Genomic DNA, 9,237 nt, shown 5'->3' with positions numbered 1-9,237 from the left:
GTTTTGAAATTCTCTGGGGCTTTTTTCCAAATCTAACAATTCTTGGAAATTACAACCAGTGCATCCACTATCTTTGTAGCTACTTCCTTAATATCCTAAGATGAGACTCATCAGCTTTTAATTTGTTTCCCAGATACATTTTCTCTAGTGCAAGTTATTGTATTAATTTCCCCCCCACCTTTGTCTGGATTATTTAATATTTTTGGATTGTTATTAGTGTTACTACCATGAAGACTGTTGGAAAGTATTTACTCAACTCCTTTACCATTTCCTGATTCCCCATTATTATTTTCACTGCATCATTCTGTAAGGGGTGCTTACATTGATGGCATTGCCCTCTCCTTTTTTTATATTTTTAAATAAGCTGTTTCTGTCCATTTTTGTACTACTTGCCAGTTGACCTTCTTTTCTTGTTCTGGTAATTTTTTGCTGGCATTTATAATTTTCCCATCCTCTGGTTTACCACTAATCTTCACCAGATTGTATATTTTATCTTTCAATTTGATATGATCCATGGTTAGATTATCCTCCTAGAATCCTTCTTCCTCAGTCGAATATGTCTTTGCTGTGAACTACTTAAGTGTCAGCAATTGTTCAGTCATTTTTTTTCTACTAAACACTTTCCCAGTCTACTCTAGCCTACTGTCCCATCAATCCTTTGTAATTACTCTGATTTAAATTTATTGCAGTTGTTTCTAATCAGAGTTTCTCAATTTCAAATTGACTGCTAAATTTTACCACGTTATGGTTACTGTTTGAGGGGATCTTTTACTCTGACATCACTTATTAAACCTGCGTCATTACCCGATCCAAAATAGCCAGAGCCCTGGTTAGATCTACAACACATTGTTCCAGAAAATTATTCCAAATACACTCTATGAATTCATTCTCATGGTTTTCTCTGGGCAATCAAACTATCCTAGTCTACATGAAGATTATAGACAGCAATGATTAATGTTCTGCCTTTGTAACATGCCCTCTATCTCTTGATTTACCCATATAGAATAGAGAGTCTATTGCCTACTTCCATTAATGTCTCATAGAACATAGAAAAGTACAGCACAGGACAGGCCCTTCGGCCCACGATGTTGTGCCGTGGAATAATCCTAATCCAAAAATAAAATAACCTAACCTACATTCCCCTCAATTCACTGCTGTCCATGTGCAGTCGCTTAAATGTCACTAATGACTCTGCTTCCACGACTACCACTGGCAAAGTATTCCATGCGCTCACAACTCTCTGGGTGAAGAACCTCCCTCTGACGTCTCTGCTATACCTTCCTCCTATGACCCCTCGTGGCAGTCAATCCTGCCCTGGGGAAAGGTCTCTGGCTATCGACTCTATCCATGCCTCTCATTACCTTGTACACCTCGATCAGGTCACCTCTCTTCCTCCTTCTCTCCAGAGAGGAAAGTCTGAGCTCAGTCAACCTCTCCTCGTAAGACAAGCCCTCCAGTCCAGGCAGCATCCTGGTAAACCTCTTTTGCACCCTCTCCAAAGCCTCCACATCTTTCCTACAATAGGGTGACCAGAACTGGACACAATATTCCAAGTGTGGTCTTACCAGGGTTTTGTAGAGCTGCAGCATAACCTCGCGGCTCTTAAACATGATCCCCCTGTTAATGAAAGCCTTGTGAAATGTTAATGTCTCCTTCCTCTTGTTATTTCTTACCTCTACTCCATATGGATTCTGCATCTTCCAATCCAAGATTACTTCCTTGAATCATATTTATTCTATTTCACTCCGACAAAGCTACATCACCAACCTTTCTTTCTGGCCTGTCCTTTCAAAATTTTGTATACTCCTGAATTCAATTTAGTTCCCAACTTTGATCTCCTTGTTACCAGGTCTCCATAATGGTTACAAGATCATACCAATTAATTTCTATTTGTGCTGCTAATTCGTTTACATTGTCCTGAATATTAAGCACATGTAAGTACTTTTAATAATTTCTCCCCCTCTGTACATGCTGTCCCTTCCTATCCCATTCGAGGCATCTTTATCAAAATAGTTGCCCTGTGTTACTGCCATATCCTTTTGTAAACTAACATATCCCTTCTCCAGAACACTCTCCCCCTCTCATTAGTTTAAAATCCCCTCAACAACCCTAGGTATTCAGTTTGCCAGGACTGCTCCCATCACAGTTCAAATGAAGTTTATACCACCAAAACAGTTCTCTAACCCAGTAAAATTCCAGAGCATCATGGACCAAAATCCATTCTATCCCACACCAATCTTTGAGCCACACATTTAACTCCTTGACTATTTACACTCTGCTGGTGTTCTGTGGCTCAGGTAGCAATCCCAAGCTTATTAACTTGAAGGTTCTGCTACTTAATTTAGCTCTTAATTATTCGGATTGTTTCAGCAGAACCTTCTTTCTAGACCTATTAATTTCATTGATATTGATGTCGATGAGGATGAAAACTGGATCCCTCCCATCCCACTTCAACTTCCTCTTTGGGCCCAAGAGGTCCCTAACCCTGGCACTAGGCAGGCAAATGCATCTTCAGTACAAATGACCACTACTGCAGAGGACAGTATCTATTCCTCTAATTATACCATTCTACCATACTACATTCCTATCGCCTGCCACAGTTGAATAGCTCTCTGTATCACAGCGCTATGGTGAGTTCACTAACCCTCCCTCAGTCCCTGCTGTTGTCCTCAAAACGTGCAGAAATCAGATCTCTGAAAAAGGGTCCCGACCTGAAACATCAACTTTCCTGCTCTTTTGATGCTGCCTGGCCTGCTGTGCTTCTCCAGTTCCATACTGTGTTCCTAATGCTTACTCTGGCACACTTTGGTGTACAGCAGCTCTCACATGCTATTGCAGTAACATATCACCTGATTTGCCATGTCATTTTTTTATTTAATTTCTTAATAAATCACTAAGTTTCCTGTTCCTTATGCTTTTTGTCAGAAATCACAACACCAGGTTATAGTCCAATAGGTCTTTTGAAAACACAAGCTTTCATAGCCTTGCTCCTTCTTCAGATGTTAGTGAGAGTTGTGGAATCAGACAAAATGATTTTAGCAACCTCGCTCTTCACATTTTATTGTGTGACGATACTATGGCTTTAAGAGGTTTATTTTGTCCTGGTTTTTTAATAAAGGAAGGTTGAAAAAGAGGTAAAGACCAGCCAGCTCAAAACCAATAAAGTAAACAGCCTGTGAGGCCTTGGTTTTTTTTTTAAGTTGGAACAATAGAAGCAGCCCGCACAGGTGGGATCAAGCTCACACAGCATTAAGATTTTTAGTTTTGGCTTTCAGCAGATGCTAGGGTCTTGAAGCTAGATGTGGTATCTCTTATTCCTCTCTCTGTACAGCTAAAAGCTGGGGTTCTCTTCCTACAGCTAGAACTGCATGTGACAATCTATTTTACCAAATTTGCCTTTGCCAAAGGTATATTTGTGGGAGGTCACTACATTGGAACATTCAATTAATAGAAGTTTATATATTAGTTGTTAAAATCTCAATAGTTATAGTTAAGCTAATTCATTATTTTTCTGTCTGTATTGTAACTATAGTGTAAAAATAAAGTGTTTTGCTTAAAGTCAATTAGTTTGACCAATCAAATTGCATCTGAAACATAACACCTTACACTTACCTTCAAATCAAGAACAGGTTAGCATCTGGGCTATCTTAATATATTTTGAGAGTCTGGTCCATAACAATTGCAAGTCATATTTCTTAATAGCAATATCAGTCTTGTGCTTGAGAAGCTATTTTCAGGAAAGAAAACAAAAGACTGGAGACCTAAATACAAACTAAAAATGTTACTTTTGGTTGAAAGACTGGAAACACTCACAAGTCAGCTGCTTTGTTTCGGCAACCAACATCTATTCCTCTCCTCTGGTTAACTCTGCAAGACACTCAACTCCAGCATTCTATTGAAAGTCATTCTTAAGTGCTAAGTTGCACTATGTTGGCTACATATATATGTTTAAGACAAAGTGTCTATCTGAGTCACTTTCTAAGTATCCAGTTTCAGCTGGTTCTTATTAAACAGTTCTTTCCCTGTAATCTTTGAAAAAAAACCCTGCTTAAAGCTAGCAATTTCAGCATTAAAACTATAAACTTCATTTTAATGCCAACTATAAATTAGAGAACAAAGAACAGCAACACCATATAAACAGATACTTTGGTCCACCAAGACTGCACCAACACATGATGTCTTGGCAGACCAAAACCTTTTAGCCTCTACATGGTCCGTTTCCTTCTATTCCCTGCCTATTCATATATCTGTCAAGATAGCACTTAAACGTTGCTATTTTATCTGCCTCCACCATCTTCTCTGGACTGCACATTCCAGACACTTACTACCCTCTGTGTAAAACACTTGTCTCTCATGTCTCCATTAAACTTACTCAATTTTACCTTAAACCTACACCCCAAATAATTAACATTGTCCTGGGAAAAGTACTCCGACTATCCATTCTATACATGCCTTTGATAATTTTGTAAACTTCTATCAGGATGCCTCTTATGCTGCAACATTCAAGATAAAAACAAACCAAGTTGATCCAATCTCTCCCCATTGCTAATACCATCCAAACCAGGCAACATCCTGGTAAACCGTTTTTGAACACTCTCCAAAGCCTCCATATCCTACTGGTAGTGTGGTGAACAGTCATGTACACAATATCCCAAATGTAGCCTCACTAAAGTTCTATACAGCTGCAGCAAATTGCCAAATTTTATACTCTATTCCCTGACCAATGAAGGGAAGCATGCCATATGCCTCCATGCTGCCTTAACCACTTGTGTTGCCACTTTCAGGGAACTGTGGACCATTAAACCTACATCTACCCAGTCAGAAAAACACCTCTCCAGTGCTCCTCTCTGTATTCTATGACCAGGCCAGATCTGTATCCAGCTTACCAGCTCAACTGTCACAGGAACATGCTGACTCTGGACTCCAATCAACTGGCTTATAAAAGATTCCAACATGCCAGATGTGGATTTACCCTCAAACCACTACCCCACCCCAAACTATTTGTGACTTCACGTTTTGTACCAGTGTACAATGAGGGACCTTGTTAAAGGCCTTGCTAAGGTCAATACCGACAACAACAACCCTGCCCATATCAATCATCTTGGTCATTTCCTCAAAAAACTCAATCACATTTGAGAGACATGACCTTCCCCACTCAAAACCACGCTGCCTATATTGATTGGAACCAGGGAACAGGTGGACCCCATTGACTATGAGATCCTTGATTGGCCCAGGTAAACAACACCAATCAGGGAGCCCTGACTGACAGCTATAAACAGGAAATTCAAATGATTGCCTCAGTCAAGGGGGTGGATTTGAGCTGGCTGGTCAGAGCCAAGTACTGTGCGCATTTAAACAAAAGGATGACTTGGTGATGGGATAGTAGCCTCTGTACACTTATTACAGTGGTGACTAGAGAAAATACTATGTGCCTGAAGAAAGTTTTGTTAGCAACAATCATCTTTGATTTGGGATGAGCATTTCTGGCATCATGCCTTTATTTGGGAAGCTTGACTCATTCAATCCTACCATTGAAGATTCGTCCCAGTACACGGAAAGAATGCAACGTTTTTTCCAGGCAAATGATAAGAAATTTTCTTAAGTACTCCTGACTGTTTGTGGACCTATTGCATTTTTACTAATCAGCAACGTAACTTTCCCTGAGACACCCGATGCTAAAGTCTTTAAAGAGTTGATGGATTTAGTTAAGGAATATTATCACCCCAAATCTTCTGTAATTCTGAGACACTATCAGTTTTATTCAGCTGTTCAAGAACTATGGAAATGACCTGGCAATGGGTATGAGGCAAAGTCAATGTGAGGTCCAGTCCCATGACATACAAAGTTCAGTTAGGTGAGGCAGTCCTGAACAAACGTATGGATCACTCAAAAGCTGCTAAAGTGCAAATGGGGCAGGAGCAAAGCATACCTGGCCCCTCAGACAGCCAGAATTTCTATCCGAAACCATGGATTCTCCCCCTCTGTCCATCAAAGAAACCTCAGATTCTGAGATGGATGCAGTCTTGATACCATTACTGCCAGAAGAAGAGGACGAACTCTTCTGAGATGTTCCAGATGCAAGGGATGGACTACAGTCTGGTACACACCACCTATGTATGTATCAGAGGAACTGGACATGGGGAAAAAATGTCCCTGGAGAAGCTACAAGAGAAAGAACAGGTCCACATCCCTGGACTTAGCAGCAGGCGGATATCGTGATTGGAAGCAGGGCCAGATGGATTTCATTGACTGCGATATCCTTAATTTTTATTGTTAACCTAGGCCAATCAGGGAGCGGTGGCTGACAGATTATAAGCACAAGATTCAGAAGATCGCTTCAGACCGAGGACTGGCTTTGAACTGGCTGGTCAGAGCCCAAGTAAATAAAAGGTGACAGGGTAGTGGGGTACCAGCCTTTGTGCAGTTATTTCACTGCCTACTGTTAATAAGTACTTATTTTTCCAAGGGTGAGGAAATCCTAACCCTACAAATCTTCTCCAATATTTTCTCTAACACTGATGCAAGGCTGACCAGCCTGTAATTTCCCAAATTATCCCTGTTGCTCTTCTGAAACAAAGGAACAACATTAACTACTCTCCAGTCTTCTGGGATTTCTCCTGTGACTAAAGAGACTAATTTCGTACAAGGCCCCAGAAATTTAATCACCTGCCTCCCTCAGTAGTCAGGGATAGAACCCATCAAGTCCTGGGAAACTGTATCAGTGATAATGGGAACTGCAGATGCTGGAGAATCCAAGATAACAAAGTGTGGAGCTGGATGAACACAGCAGGCCAAGCAGCATCTCAGGAGCACAAAAGCTGACGTTTCGCGCCTAGACCCTTCTTCAGAGAGGGGGATGGGGAGAGGGAACTGTTTTTGATGGCGGAAGTGTCGGAGGATGATACGTTGTATCTGGAGGTTGGTGGGGTGGTATGTGACAATGAGGGGGATCCTCTGGGGGAGGTTGTGGCGGGGGTGGGGTGTGACGGATGTGTTGCGGGAAATGCAGGAGACGCGGTCAAGGGCATTCTTGACCACTGTGGGGGGAAAGTTCCGGTCCTGGAAGAACATGGACATCTGGGATGTGCGGGAGTGGAATGCCTCATCCTGGGAGCAGATGCGGCGGAGGCGGAGGAATTGGGAATAGGGGGATGGAATTTTTGCAGGAGGGTGGGTGGGAGGGGTTGTATTCTAGGTAGCTGTGGGAGTCAGTGGGCTTGAAATGGACATCAGTTTCTAGCTGGTTACCTGAGATGGAGACTGAGAGGTCCAGGAAGGTGAGGGATGTGTTGGAGATGGCCCAGGTGAACTTGAGGTTGGGGTGAAAGGTGTTGGTGAAGTGGATGAACTGTTCGAGCTCCTCTGGGGAGCAAAAGGCGGCGCCGATACAGTCATCAATGTAACGGAGGAAGAGGTGGGGTTTGGGGCCTATGTAGGTGCGGAAGAGGGACTGTTCCACGTAACCTACAAAGAGGCAAGTCCTGGGAACTTGTCTACCCTAATGCTTTTCAAAACATTCAATCCCTCCTTTTTTTATATTGACGCGACCTTGAATATTAACATACCCCTCCTGAGACTCACCATCCACCACATCCTTCTACTTTGTGAATACTGATGCAAACTATTCACAAGGACCTCACCCACTTCCACCGACTCCATGCACAAATCCCCTCCTTTGTCATTAAGTCAACCTACACTTTCCCTCGCTACCCTCTTGGTACTTATGTATAAAATGCCTTGGGATTTTACTTCATCCTGTTTGTTCCTAATGCCTTGTTTGAATTCTTTCCTTCCATCTCTGTATTTTTCGAGGGCTCTGTCTGTCTTCAGTTTCCTAAACCTTACATATGCCTCCTTTTTCTTTTTGACTAAACTCAAATTTTTCTTGTCATCCAATGCTCCCGAATCCTGCGATCCTTATCCTTTATTTTCACAGGAACATGCTGATCCTGAACTCTAATAAACTGATGTTTAAAAGATTTCTACATGCCAGATGTGGATTTACTCTCAAACAGCTCAACTACGGTCCCCAGTTCCTGCCCAATATTGTGACAGTAAGCCTTCCCCCAATTTAATACTTTCAACCTAGGATTAAATTAGGCTTCTACAAATTAAAGACTTCTTATCCAACAAATGCATGTGCTCACTGAGTCATTTTACATTAATAACAAAGAGCATGTCATCACATAACTCAAAACTGGTCTCAAAGAATAGAAAAGAAAATGAAAAATTCTGCTGTAAATGTGTTACTTCACAGATCTTGTATTATTTGGTAGATCATGAACTCAACTCAATCTCTTAATGGAGATTTTACAAATGTTTCGTTCCCATTAGTTGATCAAGGGAGTTTCAAACTTCTTATTTAACTTTACAATTACATCGTTCACTAGTCAGCAGCTCAGAAACAGAGAAGTGACAGCTGTTTCAGTCCATATACACCTTTTTGTCTTAAATGCTGACTAGATTATTTTAAAAATCTAGGTAAATTAATTACAGTGGTGAAAAAACTAATTGACTTAAAAGTCAGTATAGCAATTTTGTGTCATTCAATTCTTACATTTCATATTGAGTAACATCTATATTATTCATATTGGGTGAAAAAAGACTTACATCAGTCCCCTCTTTTCTCAATTTAAAATCTCGGAAGTTTCAGAATTTGCTGTTTTTTCTTCAATAATTTATGTACACGCACTAGACTTAGCAGAAAAGGCATGTCCATCAGGTCCAGCCTCTTATTCAGAAATCAGCTTCAAACTCTCTTCCAACTATAACTTTCAATCCTACTCCAGAAACATATCACTTCCTAAACCATTTATACTGCTTCATTAACCAGTTAGTACATTTATTCCGTTACTCTGATAGTCTTTACTCAGATCTGCCAAATACTTTCATTGTGACATTTAGGTTTTGTTTCTTCCACAGAAAGCAAGACCCATCTTTAAACATTTCTGCTAGCTTCTCTGGATATATTTCTAAAATTCAAATCCTTTCACTGGCACTAGACATATTTGGTAATAGAAAAAGATACACTTACTGCTCCTATTCTTGCAGTTTGAAACGAGGATGAGTTGGAAAATGGTTTACAAAACTGTACAGCTCATTTCTTGAATTTGCAGTGTCACGCTTACAGCTGGTTCACCCTATGTAGTTAATAGATCCTCTGAAAAAGCAGGTGTATTATGAAGTGAAGTCGTACATAGCACATGGGTCAATGTTGGGGCCTTTTCACGCGATTTG

The sequence above is a fragment of the Stegostoma tigrinum genome, chromosome 19 (genome assembly GCF_030684315.1).
Source record: "Stegostoma tigrinum isolate sSteTig4 chromosome 19, sSteTig4.hap1, whole genome shotgun sequence".
Lineage (NCBI taxonomy): Eukaryota > Metazoa > Chordata > Chondrichthyes > Orectolobiformes > Stegostomatidae > Stegostoma > Stegostoma tigrinum.
This window is presented reverse-complemented; position numbering follows the sequence as displayed.